The following is a 25,554-nucleotide window of genomic DNA, read 5'->3' on the forward strand; positions in this document are numbered from 1 at the left end:
GGAGGGGAGAAAACTGAATTTAAAGGGAAAAGGGGGTTTATTCCAATGGGTTTTTCCCGTCTTAAACAATTACAAGGGGTATGCTTCTAGTCTAGCTGTTGCAGCAACATCTTACAGGATCCTAGGATCTGTAGTGAGGCACTAAAACTCTCTGCCATCAGGCATGAGCAAACTTTGGCTCTCCGGGTGTTTTGGACTCCAACTCCCACCATTCCTAACAGCCTCAGGCCCCTTCCTTTTCCCCCTCAGCCGCTTAAGCGGCTGAGGGGGAAAAGGAAGGGGCCTGAGGCTGTTAGGAATGGTGGGAGTTGGAGTCCAAAACACCCGGAGAGCCAAAGTTTGCCTATGCCTGTTCTAAATACACCATCAAACTGCAAATGCCAGGATCCCATAAGATGTTGTTTTGTAGGGTGCATCCACACTACAATACAACATGTATTGTAGTGTGGATGCATCACTTTAACTGCCATGGCTCAATGCTCCGGAATCGTAGGAGGTGCCATTTTCCTACTTCTCAAAATTCCGAATTCCTGTGATTCTGCTGCAAAATGACAAAAACCTCATGTTGTGAAATTACTCATTTCACAGCCTGCTTCCAAGTGTGCTGCCATGGATGTCTTTTGAATGTGGAAGACCCAGGTTCAGATCGCCATTCAGCCATGAAATGCATCTGATCTCTCTGGCAAATCTCTGGGCTGATTCAGATGTAACTCCGACAAGCACGCTATCCTTCACAATCTCTCTTCTCTTCACATGCATGCAATTCCCCCTTTTTTCTTCTTTCCTGTTTCCAACCTGAGCTAGAAAACTAAAGTGCTTCACAGAGATCTGGTCCCTTCCATGCTGCCCCTTTATCCCAGGATCTGATCCCAAATTATCTGTTTATCCCAGGCTGTCTGGCAGTGAGGACTCAAGATTCCTCCCACATAGCTGTATAAAATCCACACTGAACTGGATTATCTGGCAGTGTAGACTCAGGGCCCTTCCACACAGCCAGATATCCCAGAATATCAAGACAGAAAATCCCACAATATCTGCTTTGAACTGGGTTATCTGTGTCCACACTGCCATATATTCCAGTTCAGAGCAGAAAATGTGGGATATTTATTCAGCTGTGTGGAAGGGGCCTCAGATAACCCAGTTCAAAGCAGATATTGTGGATTATCTGCCTTGATATTCTGGGTTATATGGCTGTGTGGAAGGGCCCTCATATGCAAGGAGGAAGCAAAACCCCAAGCACTAGCAATGGCTATAGGGCATGGGCAAACTTTGGCCCATCAGGTGTTTTGTATTCAATTCCCACAATTCCTAACAGCCTACCAGCTGTTAGGAACTGTGGGAGCTGAAGTCCAAAACACCCAGAGGACTCAATTTTGCTCATATCTGCTGTAGATGGACTTCTCACAGGATGGGAATATATGTTACAGATAGTCCAGCTATTAATATTCTATGAAGGTGCATATACAGTACATGTGTAAACAACATAATCCTAGAAACTCTATCAATAGGCAATGGTGGCCCTTGCAGTCCACCCCAAGTGAAATTCTACATCTACATGTACAGTAGAGTCTCACTTATCCAACGTTCTGGATTATCCAACGCATTTTAGTAGTCAATGTTTTCAATATATCATGATATTTTGGTGCTAAATTCATAAATACAGTAATTACTACATAACATTAATGTGTAATGAACTACTTTTTCTGTCAAATTTGTTGTATAACATGATGTTTTGGTACTTAATTTGTAAAATCAAAACCTATTTTGATGTTTAATAGGCTTTTTCTTAATCTCTCTTTATTATCCAACATATTCACTTATCCAACATTCTGCTGGCCCGTTTATGTTGGATAAGTGAGACTCTACTGTATTTCTATATTACAAAGGCATTGTGAGATTATAGAACAGATTTCCACTTTCTCCCCTATAAGTGATTGCTGACATTCACTACTAATGAGAGAAGTAAAATTCTGCCTTTGGTGAAGCTGAACCAACTTCCTACTTCTCACCCCCATGATCCATTGTCAAGGGCTCCACAGAGATGCAATGTTTTCTGTCCTATTAGTCCCTATCGTCTTTCCTTCCTCACCAATAATAATGACAGAGATTTCATAAACTGGGGAGCTGGACTAGCTTACTGATAAAAGATTTATAAAGTGAAGACATTCTTAGCTGTTAGTACTTCAAGTATCCAACATGGACAGACAATTTGAAGAAAGCAGAAACCCTAGGAATTTGCAGGTTTGATGAAAGAGTGTAGTATGGTCAAAATTAATTTGCATGTGTCAGTTCACTGCCTGGATAGAAAGTATGCATTTTTTTAAAAAAAGACACAGCAGCAGAGCAGAGAACAGCTCACAAACACTGTGCTGAACCCTAGAGAAAAGCAAACCCTTTCCAAGTGACTTCCACATGTAGAAAGATTAAATGTCACATTTAGGTGCATTTGAGGAAGGTAGCCGTACATTAAAAGCCACCCCTTTAAATCCAAATCACTGTTAGGTTAGGATATGGTCCTGTAATGCCAGAGAAACAAAGGTCCACCTGGGGCCTCAATCAGCATAAGCGAAAAGCAATTGCTCTGCTGTTGACAGTATTACTTCCCCCTTCCCTCCTCCTGCACCAACCAGCACAACATCATTTATCTGTCAAAATTCCCATGCCCAAATTCCTTCATCCACAGTCAGCGACGTGACTCAAATCCATAAAACATCTCCTTTACATATGATGCTAAAAGAGTATAGAAATGGGAAAGATGTCTTCGGGAGGGGGCGGGGGTAGTAGACAATGAAATAATCTCAGGACATCCCTGCTCCCGCTGGCACTAACATTCATTAATAGTTTGTATTCGTCTAATTATTTTTTCTCAAGTAAGTATCCAGATAGACCTCGGAACACAAAGCAACATACCTTTTTCAAAACTGGTATTTATTGATTTGCTTTATTTTTATCCTACCTTTCTCCCCATATGAGAACTCAAGGCAGCTATTATAATAATAACACCTGAGGAAACACAGTGGGAATAACTGATAGAAGCATTGCCTACATGCTCATAAGCAATGATTTGCAAATCACCTATTTCTGTAGTATGATTTTTATATGATATGGTAAGATACTATATATGATAGATTATAAAATGATAAACACCACAAGGTAAAATTATAAAATTTATGAACACACTGCAAGATATTTTGTGTTTCTGTAGCTCCACTTCAGTGATGCTACAGAATAAGCAGGCACAGGAGAACAAGGATTAAAATGTATTAACTGAAAGAGACGTGGTAAAATGAGAGAAACTCTGATGTGACAATGGCATTGCATTCCAGTAACCTATGGCAGAAAACATTTACATGCAATGGAGTTGCTTGTACAAAATGATGATGACAAAGAATGCACTGAACTGTGTACCTTTCATTGGTGTGGGACTCATGCAGCTTCCCATATATTGCAGTATTGCAACTCCCAGCGCTCTCCCTCTCCATTGGTTAGTCTTAGTAGGGTGGCTGGAAACTCCAGGACAATATTTAGGAATATGCATGATTCCTTTCCCACGCTTGGCATTCATGTGGGTTAACCCAAAATATTTAGGGCAGCAAAGCCACCACTAATTCATTACTGCTCAAAAGAGTGATTCCTGGTACCAACAGTAGTAGTAGTAGTAGTAGTAGTAGTAGTAATAATAATAATCTTTATTTATACCCCACACCATCTCCCCGAAGGGACTCAGGGCAGCTCACAGATGCACTCTAAGTGTTGCATATAAACAACATAGGTATACATACAATGACATAAGCATCAACAACAGCACATATAAAATCCCACCATATAATTAGGATGCTCATCCTGGACACAATAGGGGGGAAATCACAAATCTTCCAGATCTGGTAGTTTGAGCAGAAAATCTAACACTGCTCTAGATCACATGTGGACAACTTGTAGCCAACAGTGACATTAAATGGAACTCACTGGATGCCTAAATTCCAACTAAATCCCACCAACATCAACATGCTTGCCACTTTAACTATTTAGTGGACAGGAGGAAATAGGACTGTGATGAAAAAGAGGTTTATAGAGGTTGTCCTTTGTACATTTGTATGTTTCCTTGGCTCACCAAGCAGTTCCTTGTGAGCTTTGTACAGGGAAGATATGATTGCAATGGGAAGAAATGGCACAAATGGCAGAGACATCCATTGTGTGCTACTGATATATCACATAAATCGCCCTCCCTACAATGTGTTTTCAATGCAGAGTAAAGTATGGTTTGTATGCAAAGGCAGTGAAGTTAACTGTTCTCTTCCCATGAGTATTTATTTCTGTGTGTCTGAGGGAAAGAGCAAGCACTGAGGAAGTAAGAAAATTAATGGAGAGCTGATGGGGAAGACTCCCACAAGAAACAAAAACAGTAATCATTGACATATCTTGACAACAAACATTTTAAAATTATGTCTGAGAATGAAAAGGGAGCAAAGAAACATGGCTGAAATGGTGGAGCCAGAGAATAAACCTAGGATTCTTTACTAGCACCTGCTAAAATTATACTGTGGTGCAGCGGGTTAAACTGTTCAGCTGCTGAACATGCTGACTGAAAGGTTGGAGGTTCGAATCCGGAGCTCCCACTATTAGCCCCAGCTTCTGCCAACCTAGCACTTCAACAACATACAAATGTGAGTAGATCAATAGGTACCACTTCTGAGTAAGGTAATGGCGTTCCATGCAGTCATGCTAGCCACATGACCAGGAGATGTCTTCAGACAACACCGGCTCTTTGGCTTAGAAATGGAGATGAGCACCAACCTCCAGAGTCAGACACAACTAGATTTAATTTCAGGGGAAAACCTTTACCTTTACCTAAAACTGTATTGTCAATTAATTCACTTCCTAGTGAAATAACTCAAAAAAGTGATCTTTAGAGCAATGTCATTCCAGCAATGAGACAGATATGGTTATCATGACTCACTCTGTGTCTAATTCTGGGCATTGCAATTTACGTGAGATGTTGACAAGCTGGAATGTGTCCAGAGGAGGGTGACAGAGAACAAGCCCTATGAGGAGTGGCTTAAAGAGCTGGGCATGTTTAGTCTGCAGAAGAGAAGGCTGAGAAGAGACATGATGAGGGCCATGTATACATATGTGAGGGGAAGCTTGTTTTCTGCTACCCGTGGAACAATGGACGCGGAACAATGGCTTCAAACTACAGGAAAGGAGATTCCACCTGAACATTAGGAAGAACTTTCTAACTGTGAGAGCTGCTCAGCAATGGAACTCTCTGCCCCAGGATCTGGTGGAGTTTGCCCATGCCTGCTCTAGTGCAACTCTGTGGCAGAAATTGACCATAGTGTCACACCACAGGATGTAGAAATTCCCAGAGATAACACATTAATCAAATCTGCAAAAGTGAATCCTGAAAATGTGAAGGGTCAATGCAATCTTTATTAGCAGGTTAGGGTCCCTATATCAAAGTAAACATTTCTCATTGTGTGTATATTATTCAAGTCAGTGTATATTTTAGAAAGAGGATGAAATGTCAGTAGGAGCTTGGAAGATATCAAGTGTCACATACTACTAGGACAGATGCCTAAATAACCTAAAGGCATCAGATCCTGTCTGACCAGCCTACAGCAATCAGTATTCATTGGCGGTCTCTCATCCAAGTAAGAACAAGGGCTGAACTTCCTTAATTTCCAAGATCAGATGGGATTTGGTGCCTTTAAAATATCTTGGCCAAAAAGGAAAGGGTACAGACATAGAATTGCTCAAGATCTTACACTGTGTAAAGGTCAGCAGAAAAGTTAACAATTGAAGAAGGAATTCTGGCAGCTGTAGGTTGTGACATCAGAACACAGAGCTTAGTCACAAAGTGCAGGAGAGAGTAAATAAAGAAAACAATGAGCACTAGTTACACCTCTCACAAAACAAACACCACTTTTGCAACCTCTAGAATTGGTTTTCACGCATATCTTTAAAGTAAGCATAACATTCACATATTCCAGCACATGCAACTTTTCAGTAAAAAGATACATCCAAAAAAACACTCAAGAGCAAAGAAAATAGCTGGAAGTACGGGTAACCTCTAAAACAGCTAAAATACATCCTAACTCTACAGAACAATGCAATGATACAGAAATCATTTGTTAGCACTACACAGATAAGTGACATTTCACAGAGAAAATGAAAAAAGGCATTTAAAAATCTAAATATATTTTCAGAAAACATTTGCACAATATCTTGACATGGAATAAACAATGACAACAAGTTTCTTTAAATGTAACTCCAATTCAAAACAATTGACATATTAGGTTTAATTCAAATTCATAGAAGTTTATATTTACAGAGTCTAACGTAGCCATTAGACTATGTTGACACTTCCGTTTTTTACAGTCTATGACAAGATACATGACAAAATGTTGACCTACCAAGATATCAATATGTTCAGGACTGATAAATGCTTCAATCTGGTTTTGATCACAAAGGATTTATTTTTCTGTCAGGAGCAACTTGAGAAACTGCAAGTTGCTTTTGGTGTGAGAGAATTGGCTGTCTGCAAAGACGTTGCCCAGGGGACGCCCAGATGTTTTACCATCCTTGTGGGAGGTTTCCCTCAAGTCCCCACATGGGGAGCTAGGGCTGACAGAGGGAGCTCATCCGTGCTCTTCCCAAGTTGGATTTGACTGACAACTTTCAGGTCAGCACACCAACCTTCAAGTCAGCAGTCCTGCCAGCACAACCCATTGCAGCACCGGGGGCTCCCATCAGGATGTAATAATGGCTTAGACGCACAATGTTTGTAAAGCAGCAAATTTGTGTTTGATTTCAGGAAACATCACCACTGAAGGTTCACCAAAAATGTTCTTAAGAGAGGATCTTGAAAGGTGGAGCAAGTTTATAGCCCTCCTCCTTTTCAAAGGAGTAAATACAAGACTTTGACTACTGCAGAAGCAAAAAGATGTGCCCTTGGATGTTGTTTACAGATACAGTATGTATGCATCCAAGCCTCAAATACTGTACCTCACAGGTTTAAATCAAAATTTACTTTCTCTGCAGAACCAAGGGTGAACTAACCATTGCTACTACAAAAGAAGAACCACTTCAAGCACTACTTATGTCTCCTTATTACCAATTAATTGTTCTTTATTAGGATTTAATCTAGATGGCTCTGAAAAAGAAGTGGGTAGACTAACTGAACACCTATTAGCTATGTCGATGGACACAGAGCTTTGAACAAAACAAAGCAGACATATGGCTGATAAACAAAAACAAACATCAAAGCCTTATTAGGATAAATAAAATGTTACCAAAGGGGCATGTGAGTGGAGAGAGCATTGATGTTATTCATCAGGCAAGATGGTACAAAAATGAGGAGGCAGCGAAGGAAACAAAGTCTAGAAATCCTATCCAGTATATTAACCATCGGAGCCCCCAATGGTGCAACAGGTTAAACTGCTGAGCTGCTAAACTTGCTGACCGAAAGGTTCGAATCTGGGGAGTGGGGTGAGCTCTGATTGTTAGCCCCAGCTTTTGCCAACCTAGCAGTTCGAAAACATGCAAATGTGGATAGGTCAATAGGTACCGTTCTGACGGGAAGGTAACAGCGCTCCATGAAGTCATGCCAGCCACATGACCTTGGAGGTGTCTGCAGACAACACAGACTCTTTGGCTTAGCAATGGAGATGAGCACCAACCCCAAGAGTCGGACAGTGATATGAAGAATACTGTGTTTTAGTCATTCTGGAATGCTGATCATCTTTTTCTGTAGGTAAATTCTGATTGAATTGTGATATTTTTAAGGCAAATATCATAATTAGCTGTTTACCTCCACTTACCTCCAGTGAAGTAGCTATATGTCCATAAGTAAAAAAGCAACATTGTAACAGGGTTATACCTTTATAAAAGGTAAAGGTTTCCCCTGATGGTAAGTCCAGTCATGTCTGACTCTGGGGGTTGGTGCTCATCTCCATTTCTAAGCCAAAGAGCCGGCGTTGTCCATGGACACCTCCAAGGTCATGTGGCCGGCATGACTGCATGGAACGCTGTTACCTTCCCGCCGGAGCGGTACCTATTGATCTACTCACATTTGCATGTTTTTGAACTCCTAGGTTGGCAGGAGCTTTATATGGAACAGTAAATCATTACAAAAGTGGCAGGTAAGTGGTTTGAAAGTACTGAAGCGAATCAAGACTCTTCATCAGCGTATCGTCACCTGGAAGGGGATATCCTTACCAGAACATTTCCACTGGTTTCACGGCTCTTCATATTTAATTCAGTTGAAGCAGCATATCAGAATTATCATACAGTGAGCAACAACCCAAGGCCAAAACAAATAAAACAAAATAAGAATGCTTCATCTCAATAGCATTAAAACTTCAGCTAACAATCAAAACACAGCTGCCCTAAGAGAAAACAAATTGCCAGCTTTGCTTCAAAGGAAAGGCAGTGTCAATTCATTATTTTAGTAAAATGTTTACATCATAGTAAAGTAACCTTGCTCAGTAATAATAGCCTTCTTAAATTACAGGCCAATATAGATAAACTCATGTGAAGAATTCAGAACTTATATGTTTTGCAAAAGGACAGAAACAGACTTCAAGTTTTGGTGGAATCTGAAACTCAACACATGGGGCCCAAGGTGTGGAAATGATAGGGTTTGTTTCCCAGCTCTTCCATACCTCTCCACTTCTGCTGTGCAATAATTCTTCTCTTTAGTTTCAGAAATGGAAGTGAAGTGTTGACAAGCAAATAAGTAGATTCTCCTTCAATTATGGTAGAATATTTACTTTGTCACCACGTTTTTCTTATTTCGATTGCAGTTTTCTCCAAGCTGGGTGGATGTTGGAGCAGTTGTAATTGCTGCTCATTCATGTACACATTTAAATATACACAATCATTTCATGCACAACAAGGGCTGGTCCCACTGAAACCAGATGCCTTTGCAATGAATACAGTCTACCTCTTACAATTGGCACTAAACTCTTCCATTCAAGAATAAGCAAGTCTAATAATAATCTTTAAAAATTATGTTTATATACTTTTAAAATGAGAATGTTCTACTGGAGAAACACTTAGCACCAAGACCAACATACTTCCTATTATCCCCAGAAATGACTTATATCTTAACCAGTTGGTTAACACTCAGCAACGGAGAGTTCAACTTTCTTTTTAAAACCTGGAATAAAGTATTTTCAGACAATTTTCAGCACAATCCATGCTCCGTCTTTGAATGTATTCCAATACATTAACTCATGGGACAACTGGAATCTAAAAGATTAAAAACAGCATTTACACTTTTTAAATTTTGCATTGAAATACAAAATTTACCCAGGTCTTGCAAGCAAGAGCCACGAGTCAGAATATGCAGGAATCTAATTTCCTGCTTCCATGATCTTCTGCAAAATCCATGCAGACTTGTCTTCCTGCATTCATATTTATTTCCACAGTATTCTTCCACAGATACTCCCCAGTGGGACAACAACAGCTACAGGTTACCTGAAGACAAAGCCAGGTTTGGATATTTAAAAGCAAAGATTTTACATATTTAAATATCAAAGCAAGCACATTTTATCTTGAAAACAGTTTTGTACTCATGCCTGCATCTCTATATTTTCTCTTCAAAGACCCTATGCATTTTAGTTCAGTTGGAGGACTTATGACAAGCTAAGATGCTCCAGAGAAACAATTCAGGTAACACTTTATCATATAAACATCATATGTTACAGTACTAAGTTTTTATACTGTGTTTCCTATATTTGTCTCCAAATGTTCCCGCAATTCATTCCAAGTTAACATATCATTTTTCCTATGTGGAAATCAATGGTAGAATCAGTAATAGAAGCAAAATGCCCAACTTTGGTTTAATATTTTAGACCCATTTAAAATCAGCAAACCTCTATTCCCCTACCCCCCCCCCCCCCAAAAAAAACCCCTCAATGTGGTAGGTATTTTTTTTTGTTTGTTAATGACATGGTTGCATACTAAGGTTAAGGGTAAAAGTAAAGGTTTTCTCCTGACATTAAGTCTAGTCATGTCCAACTCTAGGGATTGGTGCTCATCTTCATTTCTATGCTGAAGAGCCAGCGTTGGCTGTAGACACCTCCAAGTTCATGTGGCCGGCATGACTGCATGGAGCACCGTTACTTTTCCCTCGGAGTGGTATCTATTGATCTACTCACATTTGCATGTTTTTGAACTGCTAGGTTGGCTGAAGCTGGGGCTAACAGCAGGAGCTCACCCTGCTCCCCTGATTCAAACCACCGACCTTTTGGTCAGCAAGTTCAGCAGTTCAGTGGTTTAATCCACTGCTGGCTCCCAGTAAAGTTAAAGGCACTGTTAAATTTGGCTTCCAATATTCTGCAGTGCCTTAAACCAATAAGAATAGTGCCTGTCATGGCATCTACGTTTTCCCCTTCCTGACATTCTTAAGGATGATTCATAAGAAAAGCAGAAAGAGGATGAGAGGGAAAAAAAATCATGAAGACACCTGACAAGAAATGGCACCCTGGGTTTGTTTTAAAGCAAACAACACCAAGTAAAACACCCTGATTTGATCCAAAGATCTGTCTTTCTAGCATTCTTGAAAGTCTTATACTATTGTCATCCAGATTTTAAAACTATACACTAGTTTGCACTTCAACAGAAGCAGGTTGCGTTTCATTCAAAGCAAACAAGTTCTCTACCAGGTTGCTCCAGATCTCAATGGAAAGCTAAAACTGGCACAGACAACAGGACAGACTGTTTTTCATTATGTTCAACAGAAACCTTCATTAGCATTATTCACTCAACTGCTGTTTGATTTGGCGCTTTCTATTGCATAACCTCAGAACACTGTGTTATGTTCGGTCAAAGGCACACGAGACCTAATGAGCACAACCTCAATTTCTGGATTAGCTGCCTTGGCCACATGCCACTCCCTCAGCTGTAGCACGACAGAAAGAAATAAGTCTAATCCAGTCAGAAAACTTTGAAGACTGTGTTATTTCTTAGGCCTAATTTTGCCTGATGTACACTTTTATTTTAATGTGAAAAGAAGTGAGAGGTATCAGAAAAGTCACTATGGGACAGGGGATAGTTAACTCTCTTTACAGTCACCTAAACTGCAACTCTGGGAAGCCCCTGACCAACATGAGCTGCAAGTTGCAATTCAGAAAGATAACTTACCCAAGTAACCCTGAGACAGAGTTCCAAGTGCATCGCTTTTCCACATTTAAAACTTAACGAGGAAAAAGCCAACAATGAATCCTAGAAAACTGCTACTTCTTCATACCAAACAGCTCCCATCAGAAGCATTTCCTCATGCAAAAGCCTGTCTAACCATTATTCCAAACCTTTGTGCATAACATGAAATTGGAGTTTACAGACCAGTATCTATGGCAGCATTACCCAATGCTTAGATCACAGGTTAAAAGAGGTGAGAATGTTACCAAATTCAAACAAATAGTACTATCCAACATATAGTTCCAAAGCATCTGCCTTATATTAAGTATGATGGGAAAGAAATTGGGTGCAGGATAGAACACTTAATTCTTATTGCAAGGACATTTTTTAAAAAAAATCACCTCCTCCCCCCCACTATAAATTCTATTTTCAGAAACCATAAAAGAAAAACTTTCTAAAACTCTTTTCCCCTCAAGATATCTTTTATTTTCTTCTATAGTAGTTTTCCCAACTTTTTAATAAGATAGCTGCTAGTGGAATCCTATCTTTGCTCACAACTCACCCAGCTTACAATGCGCTTCTTGAAATAAACCTGCATATCTCTGTGCTGAATTGTCTCCTACATCTACTCATCACTATTAGCAATTTTTCCTGCAAGTCTCCATTGACTTGTCATTAAGGAATCTTCACTCTGCGCCCCACTTTCTATCTTTATTTCCCATTCAGAAATGTTTCTCTCTTTACTGGAGGGAAAACAGATTGAAGGATTGCTATTTAGTGGTTAATTTTATTACTCGCCCTTACTAATTTTGTTCTTTGTGGGCATTTGTTTGTACATGCAGTTATGAAATAATGTTATCCAAAACAGAAACATTTGTTCTATATAATGATATTTAGATTAAATGTGTGCTGATATATCAACCAAGGATACTTTATGAACACTTTAAATTAATCTTGACTACAGTACTTGTCAAGCACTTTGTTTAAATGAGGTTGAAGAAGGCTACAGCACATTAATGAATATGCCCCAGATCTGTTATGCCAGTCCCAGTAACTGCATATTTTGGTGTAAATGCATCCCAGACAAATCAAAGTAACAACATAACTACTTCATTCTTGATCCATCAATTTTGAAGTAGGCCTACTTTGTTCTACTGCAGGTAGGCAACTGTGGGAGGATTACATTGGCCCAACAAGAAACCTTCAAATCCACTCATGCAAAAGATACATTTATATGTGTATGTGTGTGTATACCTATCTGTGTGTGTACAGAAAGAGAGTGTGTGCGCCTTAAAACATTAGAGTATGTAGGAGATATGAGTGTATTCTCGCAATTGTTGGACCCTCCTCAGCCCTAAGGGGGCATTTGGAGACAAAAAGTGTTGGGTTTTTGTTTTGTTTTTGTTCTTTTTTGCAATACTGTGTGTTTTGACCTCTGAAGGCAGAGAGAGGCTCTAAACATTGTGGAAATGCCCTCCACCATTTGCTTGAAGTTGTTTTAGGATAACTATGAATGCCAAGCACTTACATTTGATGTTACAAATTCCAAGAAATTCTGTAAATATCTGAGATTAATGAACATTGAGAATAACCTTTCTCTATCCTATTCTGTAATTGTTCTTATTCACTGGTATATGTACAAGTGAAGAAACGAACCTCTCTCCCTCCCCTCACAACAATCACAACATTAATCTGAAAGTGTTGGCATTCACATCACAATGATGAGATTGTCTGAAATGTTGTCAAAGACTCTTAATGTTTACACTTTAAAACAGCAGAGTTAAAAGTATGAAAATGTAATGAAATGGTAGGGTACTTTAAGTACCTTAAGACACAGTGAACACAATTAGTCAGTTCAGAGGTAACAACAATCCATGGTGATCTACTGGGCTTGAGGAAACAGCAAACTATGACTTTAATCTAGAAGTTCAAGTTTCTCATCTTCTCAGAGACTCACATAGTAGAGGAGGGAACACAAAAGCCTGCAGCTCATCAGGACTCATTACAACAAAGAAGATTTGTCAGTACACGTGAATGGAGTCAATGTTTTGGCAGACTGCTGCATTAGCAAAAGCCTGACTGACATGCCACCCTAACCATGCCTACCTTTATTCACATGTGCATGTCCCAAAAGATTTTTATATTGTTCCATGTGGTCTAACATATCTAGCTGACAATGGATTCATAAAATACAGATGAAAAAATTACAAGGACCCCAAAATATAAGAAGTATAAGCCCACAGGTAACAAGAAATAATATATTCAAACTGAAGAACAGAAGTTATCAAATTACAGCATTGGAAGGAACCACAGTGAGACAAAATAAAAACTGTTCTGAAAAGTGACTATCCAACCTCTGCTTAAAGACATCCCAAGAAGGAGCCTCCCACTCTCTGAAAAAGTCTATTCCACTGCTGAACAGGATTTATAACACTTAAGTTGTTACAATTAAAAACAGTATCACTATGGGAAAGGGATGTGGGGTCCATGAATCAGGAATAGGTACGAACTCACTTAGCTAAAATGTCATATACACTCGGATTATTCCATAACCGGTATGAAACTGGAGCAGTGGTTCCCAACCTTTTTTTGACCAGGGTCAGTTTGACCAGGGACCACTCTCCAACATTAGTACCAAAAGGGTTATGAATCAGTTTTTGGTCAACTTTAGATTTGGTTTGGTAATTTAGGGTGCTGATTTAGCAAATTGCATTGGATGGACCACATCAGCTCTAGTTTCTGATACAGACATATGCCATCTAGTAGTTGCCATCTGCTCGCCCACAGAAAACCATATTTAATAATCTAGAGCTGATGTGGTCTATCCAATGTGATTTTCTGAATCAGCAGCCCAAATAACCCCAGGAACAAGCCTAAAAATGAAGACACACACACAAAAAATTGGTTGGGCTATTTTTATCTGTAGTAGTAATGGTGAGGCTGCAGACCATATTTTAATTCTTGTGGACCAGTCCACAGGTGGAAACCACTGACTTAGAGGAATAGCATGTCTTAATTAAAATCTACCTCACTGGGCCTCTACTACCCATCTCTTTTTCTGTTCTGTGTGAAATTCAGGTTACACCCAGACCACACTTCCTTTAGCTATATTTTGTTTTAGAAATATTTAATATAAGCCCAGGGCTTCACCACCCAGGTTGTTCTCATCACACCCATCAAATCCAGTCTTCGTTGTTGCTGAAACTCCAAATCACTGCATGAGCTACTCGCTGAAGTTACTTAGAAACCACTTTACTGAAATGTATTTGCTCCATACATTTTTTCTGAGACCCAAGGCAACTCACACCATGATGTAAAACAGACACATATGACCACTTGTTACACAGAACCTTGGTGAGGGTTTCTGTTCTTGGGAGAGACAGCCTCATGAGCCTACCCACCCTAAGTACCCAGTTCTGGCTTGTGGTGACTCCCTACTGTCCAAAGCGGCCTTGGCTTTCAATCACATGTGTCCTTTTCTTTTCCAAGGGAATGGTCCTATACTGCCCATCTCCAAAGGCTCTTTCCCCTCCAGCATTTTCCCTGCCCATCTAATGATTTCCTTCTAAGCTAGTTCTGTTCTTCTGGATGTCATTTCCTGCTAGGGAGGTCTTCATCACCACTCTTCTCATCCCTCAGTTTAATAGGGTTTTTTATTTTACATTCAGTCCATTCTATACATTACTACCATCACTCCACACTCCACACACGTTTTAGTGGTGTGCTCCTTGCACTGTTTCCTTTTCAAGCTCTTGAGTCCTTTCTGCTCATCAAAATCCTGTAAAGGAGTTTGATAATACAGAAATGGGTCAGAATTGTATGGGAGCTGGAAGAGAAAAAGAAAAAAGAGAACATGCCAAGGTACATGGAACAGCATTTTGTGTGCAATACTCTTTCTCCCCTGCCATTCTTCTTTAAAGTTCCCCAAACCACTATTTGTTGAGATCTAACCTGCTCAGTAAAAGAAGTCAATCCTTCTCAAATCAGTTTCAGTCACACATGACTGTGGACCGTTTTCTAGACTTTGTAGCCCATTTTAAATTATGAAATACATCTGAAATGGATTTCCTCATTTTTCTCTTTCTTTCCTGTATGAAAATAAACAGCAGTGGTCATAGTGGTAGTAGTGGTAGTAGTACACGACTTTTCTCCCAGGACTAAGACCCAAAGCAGCTATCATATTTATTCAGATTATTCCATACCATAATTTGTATCATTGTCTATAAATTACTTAATTCCCTCTTAGACCTCATACAGTCAGCATACTCAATTCTGAAACAGCACATATTTTTTCTTTTGTGCCTATTTAGTATGACTCCACTGAAAAATAACATAATAAGTGTGAATTATTTGGGCATCTCTAAAATGTGCTGCTGCTATGGTTCCAAAAGCTAAATCCATTTTAAAGTCCCTACTAAAATAGACCTATTGAATGAATGGGATTTAGGAAATCAATAATAATATCAGTCTGATTGATTCAATGGATCTTCTTAGAATCTGATCTGGAGTTAACCCAAAGAATCCATATCCTTATAACTCAGAACATGCACAGCTCTGCACATGTCAGCAAAGCACACTTATTCACAATGTAGCCCAAGAAGAACATTTCTCAACTCACTTCAGTGTGCATTTGATCATGTCCCCTGATAAGGAATATGATTATTGAGCAATCTGAACCTTGATCCCATAGGGAAACTTAAAACTACAGCAGCTGAATCTTCTTCTTCCTTCTGACTTCCAAGTAGCAATTCTGTGAAGTTTGAAACAGTCATGAATTTCACATCTCTTTTTCTACAGGAGCAGGGCTATTCGTTTTTTAAAACATAAGTAATCAGAAAAGACATGATTATTAAAGATATACTATACCTGTGCCATGCATCAGTGCAAACCTGTTTTGCATGTTACTGTAAATCTATTTAATCAACTAATGTTTTAACAAAGCATAGTAAATATTGACTAAGTTTTCTTGAATTTCAGAGTATGTGTCACACAGAAACCTGTCCTATACAGTATTAGGACAATGAACCACCTAAATCAATAGGAGGAAAGGCTCTCTAAAGGATAGTAAAGATAAAGGTTTCCCCTTGACATTAAGTCTAATCCTGTCCAACTCTGGGAGGTGGTGCTCATCTCCATTTCTAAGCATGTTGCCAGCATGACTGCATGAAGTGCTGTTACCTTCCCTCCAAAATGGTACCTATTGAGCTACTCATATTTGCATGTTTTCAAACTGCTAGGCTGGCAGAAGCTGGAACTAACAACGGGAGCTCACCCCGTCTTACAGATTCGAACCACCGACCTTCCAGTCAGCAAGTTCTGCAGCTTAGCGGGTTAACCCACTGCACCACCGCAGCTCCAAAGCTTATTGAACAAAAACTCCCATCAGCCCTAGTCATTATACCAACTGGTAAGGGATCGGGAAATGAATAGCAACAGATAAGGGATTAAGGAAACTGCAATCAAATGATATATGGAAGATCACAATTCCCAAATCTCAATCTACCCTGACTTGTCAATCGCTATCTAGGTTTTAGTCAGGAATCTTCTCCTCAGATGCATCTGTAAATGTTGACAACCAAAACGTGGACCTCTTGCCCACAAAGTAAGTGACCTACTACTGAACTACTATATGTCTTCATTTGGAGGACCTTTCATATACTCCCTACATGAACCATTTTTGTCGTAATTCTTGAGGATCTTGGATTTTAAATGAACATTTTAGCATTATTACTTTTAAAGTGTGTGTGGGAGGGGGGCAATACAACAATCTCAGTATGTTCAAATAATTCCAGCTGCATAAGAATTTTATAACAGCTACTGAGTCAAAAGAAGAAATCAAAACAATATGCATGTTCTAGTCTTTCACTTTTCCCTCCCACAAATAGGACAGGAAGAGTGTATGAGCCTGGAGTTCTCTTTATACACAGAGTATCTATTTCTGGTTTCCAAACACTTCCACCCTTACGAAGACCTGATACACCCAAATGCCTGCTCAGTTTCTTTTGACTTCTAGGCTGATCTTAATAAAGCGATTGCTATCTTATAGTCTAAGAATATATAGTAGAGTCTTGTTTATGCAACCTTTGCTTATCCAACGTTCTGTATTATCCAACACAGTCTGCCTCCCACCTGGATCCACAGCTGTTTCTCCAAGCAGCAAGGCACAGCAGGCCAACACACCCAACAACAACACAAGTGCAGCCATACTCCCAAAGAAGTGGCAGACTTGTAAAACATGATGTTTTGGTGCTTAATTTGTAAAATCATAATGTAATTTGACATTTAATAGGCTTTTGCTTAATCCCTCCTAGTTATCCAACATTTCCAACGTCCTGCCAGCCCATTTATGTTGGATAAGTGAGACTCTATTGTATATACACAATTTGCTGCATATGCTTCACAAATAAATAACAGTATAAAACTTATTCTTAGCGTTCTTAATTGCCTTAGGCTTGGATTCCCCGTCTTTTAAGAGTAAGTGAGTTTGGGCAAAGATGACATAGTGCAAGAAACTGAGGTTTCTGCCTAGCTGTTACTATGCTTGGCCAAGGCAACATTCTGATCAATGTAACAGGAGTAAAACAAAACATAATTTAAGCCCCCATTATATCTGCTTCCTATAAGATTTTGATGCTATTATATATATATAATAGGCGCCCTTGCTGTGCAAAAGGAGTTAATTCTCAACTAAATATCAGTCTGTGTAATTCTGAATCTCAAAGCGTCCTCATTAATAAGGAGACAAAAGGACTGACATTCACTTGACTACTGCAAGTTAATTATGTAATATTTCATTTCAAAAATGAAGAGGAACACAAAATTGCACTTAATGGCGGACTAGGAAATTACTACTGATTTCAGTTTCAGGATACAGAAACACAGATATAGTCATGAATATTTTACTACTGAATATACAGCATATTTTGTATCTGCTGGTTTTAAAAAATCTTAGGCTTAAAACACAATCCTATGTATGGTTTACTTAGAAGCAATTTTGTCTGTGTTCAAAGGGATTTATTTCCTAGTAAATGTATTTAGTACAGCAGTCTTATGCCAAGCAGAAATTAAGAAGACTGGTTTTAATTCACTGCTGAACAGATGAAGTGTCTGAAAAACAGAAATTAGAATTCTAAGGGATCAAGGGTTCATTGGTTTCAATTCTGTACTTAAAACCCTACACAATCTTTGTAGACCTGGAGCACCAGCAGGAAAATGCAAAGCAAGATCTTGTGCATCTTAGATATACCGTGTGTTGTCAACTATTTCAAATTAAGGACTCCACTTATATAGCATTCGTTCATTCAAGTCTCCCCATCTTTGATCTTTTCTCGTCTTCCTACACAGAAGCTAGTAAAAACATTTGCTTAAAAACTGCCCCCTCCATTTTGCTAAATACAGCCATAGTGAGCTCTCTCTCTCTCTAAGTATGAAACTAAGCAGTTCTGCTGACTGCCCATTTCTATCTCCTCCCACTGCCAAGTCTTTCTCAAATAATTCCTCATCAGAAATCTACATCTACTGCTAAACTGCTCATGCCCCAGTTATTTCTTTCTTGGACTACTGCCTTCTTGGCCTTCTTTCCTGTTCACTCTTACCTCTTCAGTCAATTCAGACCACCTCTGCTAAAATAATTTCTCTTTCTTAATACATCACCCAGCTCTTTCAGCCTCTTCATTAGCCCTGTGGTATTTTCCCCAATCATCAACCTAATCTTTCAGTTTCCTTCCCCAATTCTAGCCTTTTCCCATTATATCCTACTTCTTGCACTTCCCAGTTCCAAGCAACAATTACCTTCAGTTTTCCTTGTATAAATGCTACTAGAAATACATTCAGAGTTAATCTGAGCCACTTAAAATCTTATAGATGTAATTGAGTGGGGGGGGGGATAATTAAAAATCCAGCACAGTTAGTTGTCAAGATCTAGAAAAGGAAATATCAGAAATCACAGTACCAAAGACTACCACCTTCTTCACTTTTATCCGGGGGGGGGGGGGGGGCACTTAGTAGACACAGTAAAACTTATTTGTAGGCTTAGTCTCTAAAGCTGCAATAATTCTGTTGTTGTGAGACCCTAAAATGAACCTTTAATGGAGTTTTCTGTGACTGAGAATGTGTTACTTTTTTCCATATCAAGAGCAATTTGAGAAACTGCAATTCACTTCTGGTGTGAGAGAATTGGCCATCTGCAAGGAAGTTGCCCAGAGCATGCCTGGATGTTTTGATGTTTATCGCATCCTTGTGGGAGGCTTCTCTCATGTCCCTGCATGGAGCTAGAGCTGATAGAGGGAGCTTATCTGCGCTCTCCCCAGGTTGGATTAAAACCAGCAACCTTCAAGTCAGCAACCCAACCTTCAAGTCATCAGTCCTGCCAGTACCATGTTACTGACCCAAGATCACTCAGTGGGTTTCAATGGCTAAGAACGGAATTGAACCCTGGTCTCCGGAGTCCTATGTTCAAGCCACTACACCACACTGCATAATTGCCTGAGAGTAAAATCCAAACAACTCACGAACTACAAAAATGGAGGGGACACTTTTAGCAGCACAGAATATGAAGTACATAAACTGGCCTTACTTCCTGCAGAGTTATACCCTGAAATTGGTTTTATCCTAGCCAAATTCATTTCTGGTGCTTCTAAAATGGCCACAAAATGATATGGGAAAAACACTTTAAAGGACACACACACATAATTGAGATAATGAATTTTCTTGGGGCTGTTCTGCTTGTTTAATCCTGGATTGCAACATACCCCTGGTTTGTACAAGACTGTACAAGGCGTGGGCTTAAGCACAGGGATCTGCCTTCGTCATGTCTCCATATAAGAGGTCAATGAACTAGGTAAGTCTTTTACACCACAACCAATTACAAACTCAGCTGTGAGAAACAAATAACTGGGATGCATGTTATAAGAAGAATATATTTGATACAGCAGGAAAGAGGGAGCAGATCATCTAAGAAATAATAGGACTAATGAAGTTTCTTATAACTAATCCAGTTATGAGGAGGGGAGCATTTTGGAAGGACTGAAATATTTCTATTGAGGGAAAATATATTTTTAATCTAGTATAGTGGTTGTTAGAGTGGTCCAGCATTTCTGTGTTCCCAGATCATATGCTGTGTGCAGATTGGTTCATCAAACGCTCTGCTATGGCTGACTTCTCTGGATGAGTTAGTTTGTAGTGCCTTTCATGTTCCTCGATTTGGGTTTGGGCAATGCTGTGTTTGGTGATCCCTTAGTAGACTTGTCCACAGCTGCATGGTATACGGTAGACTCCTGTAAAGGTGAGAAGATCCCTCTTGTCCTTTGCTGAACATAGCATTTGTTGAATTTTCTTAGTGGGTCTGTAGAAAGCTTGTGTTTCTTCTTCAGCTTCCCTATGCAGTAAGTGGTTCTCTTGATGAACTAACCTGGACACTGAATATTATTTGAGAACACAGAAATGCTGGACCAAACAACCACCATGTCAGACTACACAGAGAAGCCACTGAAATCCACAAGCATGTGGAAAATTTCAACATAAAGGAAGAAACGATGAAAGTGTACAAAACCTGGCTATTTAAGAAACTCTAAAATCAGGACAGTAAATAAAGAACAACACTCTGAAAACCAGGGAATTCCAGAGATGAAACAATCATGGCCAGCTAACACCACCCAACAAAGGATTCCCCAGGCAGAAATCAGCCAGACCCTGAAGTTGCAAGGCTTTTCAATGCTAATCAAGGTGATTAATTGCAACATTCATGCCTGCCTCCAGCAGACAAGAGTTTTTTTCTCACACCCTGGACCTTCCACAGATATATAAACCCCACTTGCCTAGCTTCCAACAGACCTCACAACCTCAGAGGATGCCTGCCATAGATGTGGGCATACCATCCAGAGAGAACGCTTCTGGAATATGACCATACAGCCTGGAAAACTCACAGCAACCCAGTGATTTCGGCCATGAAATCCTTCAACAACTATGATATTCATGTATATATTCTGCATCAAGTACACAAGCAAAAAATGAGGAACTTTTTTCTTTCTATATAGTAAGTCACATACCCCAAGGGAAATAAGTCAAGGGCCAAGTACCAAGGTTGGGTGAGGCCAGATACAGCTGCCAGATGGGGTGAAACCAAGAGGGAGGAGAGAACAGGAAGTGGGCTATCCATTTTGGTCACTCTCTTTTCCTGTTATTTTTTTCCCTTCTCCCCTCCTTTTCAGAAAATCTGCGTGGCGGGGGGGGGGGGGGGGGTCATTTACAGAAAGTTTGACATGTAAAAGGGAGTTAAGGGGTCTGGTTTCTTCTTTCAGTCTCACAAAGTTTATCTCCCATGCAATTAAGGGGATACGCTTTGTCTGAAGCAGAATATTAGGATGTTACAGATTCCATGTATGTGTTTTAGTTTCAAGTCAAGATTGCTTCTGGCAGCCGGGCCTTTGGTGAGACAAATCACTGGTCTAATAATATTAAAATACCAACAATAGCAAAATTTATAATGCCTTTCCCACCAAGCAGTGGAAGATCAAATTTATAAAATAAGAGACAAAAACAAAACACACAACACTGTAAATATACATAAGATTCCCAACATCCCACCTGCCCCTATGCATTTAGCAACCTCAGGCACAACCCAGCAGCTTAATCTGGTGAATCAAAGAAGGAAGTCTTTAACCCCTTACAAAAACAAGCTTCACTGCAGTTTGAGAACAAGCCTGTCTGAACTCACAGAAAATGTATTCCAATAAACATGCAGTCTATACTGTCAAAATGCATTCAGCTCAATCTAATGCATTACTTCTGTATGAAACGTGATGAAACGAAATGGCAAGTAAAGATGACAATGGAGAGTGATAAATATTTGATCAATTTTGTTCTGAAAATAGTGGTATAAAATTAACACTGCTCTCATAAAAAGCAGAAAAGGGTAGACTGACCCCACAAAACACAGAGAAAACCTGTACATAGGGCCTAGACAAGTGTACCCTAAGGCAGTGTTTATTTATATTTTGGACATCAGATCCCATGAAACTCCTTCCAGCATAGGAATGCACATTGGCAGTTGCAATCCAAAAAATCTGGTGGGCACCAAGATGGGAAAGGCTACCCCTAAGTAGGAAGATGCTTCAGATTAGAGCATGGGTAAAATGCAGGGAAACTGTGTCATTCCAGATTTTGCTGGACTACAACTCTCATCATCCCTGACTGTGTTAAGCAGTGTTGATGGGAGTTAGGAGTCCAACATATGGAAATCCAGAAGTCTCCTCACTCCTGAGTTAGAAGAATAGTTCTATGCTCTGTTATCAGGAATCACTGCAGTGTTTACAGAAGCAGGAAGAAGGGAAGTAGTACTGGGCTACATACAAGACATCAAGCTCATTAGGCTGTATGCTGCTTTGAGAAAGAAGGGGAAATGATAAATGAAGGAATGTAAATATGAATTACTACACGTAAATTCATTCATAAATGTTATAGTTGAATTAACTGTGTGACAAACGTATCATGTGGATATGCGAAACCACAGGCAATAGCAAAATCCTTTTAAAATGTAGGACGCCTGGCCAAGAATACTGTAAGAAGTGCTGTACTCCAGAGCAGGAAGCACCTCTGTACTTAACCACCACATTCCAGTCAAAGTTAAATCGGCAAAGCAGTTTATTTAAGTTTATATTAAAAAGCAGTTCTGCAAAAATAGTAAAAATGTCAAAGTCGTCTAAATGTATGCAATAGTCCACAAGATTCAAGGTACAAGAGTAGTTTCAGGAACCCAGAACAGGGCTTCCAGCACAGAAATACAAAAGAACCAAGATACATAAGGCAGCATAAAATCCAATGCAAAAATCCAGTGACAATCCTTCAAACTTGGAATCATGGAACATGAACAAACAAAGACATGGAACTAGAATTCCCTTAGCAGGCTTGACTAGAACTTGGAAAAAGACGTTGCCTCAATTACCAATGTTGACCAGATTGGTGGAAAATCCGCCTTGCCTCTGTAATATATACATGAAATCATGCAGTTTTCCCTGACTATCTGATAACAGCCTCTTCTCTAACAAGTGTTGTAACCTTTGGAGATTCTGCTGAGCAATCTGTAGTTGATGAAAACTAATTGTCCTATCTATCAGCTCATTATCCCCTCCACCTAGGATTTTCTCCTCTGAACTCATGTCAACCTCTGACCTTGCTTCTTTAGAGAAAGAAGTCTCAGCAGCATCTGGGCCCCTATCTGGAATGTGGCCTTCACTAGCTGCTGGAGACACAGACTGCTCAGTTTCAGGGCTTAAAATCTCATGCTGACCCGCAGGCCCAGAAATCCCATGATCCACTTCTTCATTGACAACAGGAGCAGGCACAATCATGGGCTGAACTACAACAAAAAACCTTTAAAATGCCTACAGAAGACATATTTTGCTGGACCTGGATAAATGAAATCACGCATACCATTCCCATGGATATGAGGGCTGTACTGTAAATAAAATGCCAACTTTTAAAAAAAAAATCAGTTGTTCAAGTAAGTCTGCACCACAGTGTTTCTCAAAATACTTTGTAAAGAGTAAAAAATGTTATATTTCCCAATTTTAACTGAAATAAAATTAACTATCTTCCAACATGAGTCTGCCTGTGTCTTGGTGGTAAGAGGGAGAGGGCCTTTTGAAGGCTGCATGTGTATGTGGGAAAGATAACCTTTTGCCTCAGATCCAGTAGCAAAGTTCAGCAGCCCTCCACTACACCATCGAACCTCATTTCCCTCAATCAAACAGTGCACCAACCAAACAGTACAGCAATGGAAAAGTATACGTTCACTGTAGTTCTTGTATCAGTAGTAGTAAGGGGGAAAGATGGCTCTTCTTTTCTTCCACACAAAATCACTCACAAGATGAATTAAAAGACTGTAAAAGACCACACACCTCTCTCTGCAACTCCCTACTCCTCCCTCAGAGATCTGCCACACATAACATGGGGAACCCACACTCTGAGTTTACATGCAAATCTTGACCACAGACTTATAGTGAAACACACTCTGTGATCACTATATTTCAGCAGAACTCTACTCTTTTACTATTCTAACATTACATTTATTTTTTTTAAAAAACCAAACAGCAAAATAAATAATTGCAATGGCACACTGACATTTTCCAAGTCTTTTAAAGATGTGTTGCACATGCTTACTCAGGAGCAAGACATGGAGTTTAGTTGGGATTACTTCAATGTTAAGGGACCACCAAATCATTGTTGTTGTTGAATACCTTCCTTTCTGACTTACGGAGACTCTAATGTGATCCTATCATGGGATTTGTTTGGCAGGATTTGTTCAGACAAGCTTTGCTTTTGCTTTCCACTGAAGCTGACAGAACCTGACTTGCCCAAGTCCATCCAGTGGGTTTCTGTGGCCAAATGAGGATTTCAGTCCTGGCTTCCCAGTGTCCTGCTCCACCACTGCAACCACAATATGTTGGCCAGGTTATTTTATGGGCAGTGCTCCGAACAGTAATTTTGATCAAACTAGACAAACTGCTTTATGATTTCTGGTGGAGGCTGCTGTTTCAGAGGACAATCCTTGCCTGCTAAAGTAACCCATGATAGGGAATTAACAGGGAAGACACAAATGCAACCCAAACTCTGCGTGCCATCTAGAGATTAGAGAAGGAGTCTATTGTTTCACCAGCAGTGAGTCAGTAGGGAAGTTTTAAGGGAGAGGAAAGGAGAACGATTGGAATGTGAAGGGTTTGTCTGCCAGAACTCACTTGCCCAGCCCCCAGGAGGGGGACTCTGTGGGGTTGGGAGCACAAGCCCCCTTTGTGGGCAAATCCCATTAGGAGTGACAAGTTTTCTAACTAAGATTTGTGCCTTGTTGAAGGCTTTCATGGCTAAAATCATTGGGTTGCTGTGAGTTTTCCAGGCTGTATAGCCATGTTCCATAAGCATTCTCCCCTGACATTTTGCCCACATCTATGGCTGACATCCTCAGAGGTTGTGAGGTCTATTGGAGATTAGGCAAGTGGGGTTTATATCTCTGTGAAATGTCCAGGGTGGGAGAAAGGACTCTTGTCTGTTGGAGGCCAGTGTGAATGTTGCAATTAATCACCTTGATTAGCATTGAAAAGCCTTGCAGCTTCAAGGCCTGGCTGATTCCTGCTTGGGGGAATCCTTTGTTGGGAGGTGTTAGCTGGTCTTGAAAGGAGGAAATGCTTCTGGGACATGGCTATACAGCCCAGAAAACTCAACAGCAACTCAGTGATTCCAGCCATGAAAGCCTTCGACAACACAGAAAGCAGAAAGATTGGAATGTGAAGGCTTTGTCTGCCAGAACTCATTCGCAGGAGCTCCCAGGAGGGGGACTCTGTGGGGCTGGGAGCACAAGCAGGGCTGTTGCCGAGGGGGGGAAGAGTTTAGGGGTTCATTCCCCCACCCTGAAATTTT

At 40.0% G+C, this 25,554-nt stretch overlaps 1 protein-coding gene across 2 annotated transcripts in view; it reads right to left on the reverse strand.

The window, feature by feature from the left end:
- maml3 (mastermind like transcriptional coactivator 3) overlaps positions 1–25,554 on the reverse strand; it is a 327,808-nt gene that overhangs the window by 294,059 nt on the left and 8,195 nt on the right. The window lies entirely within an intron of this gene.

The sequence above is a fragment of the Anolis carolinensis genome, chromosome 5, assembly GCF_035594765.1.
Source record: "Anolis carolinensis isolate JA03-04 chromosome 5, rAnoCar3.1.pri, whole genome shotgun sequence".
NCBI classification, from domain to species: domain Eukaryota; kingdom Metazoa; phylum Chordata; class Lepidosauria; order Squamata; family Dactyloidae; genus Anolis; species Anolis carolinensis.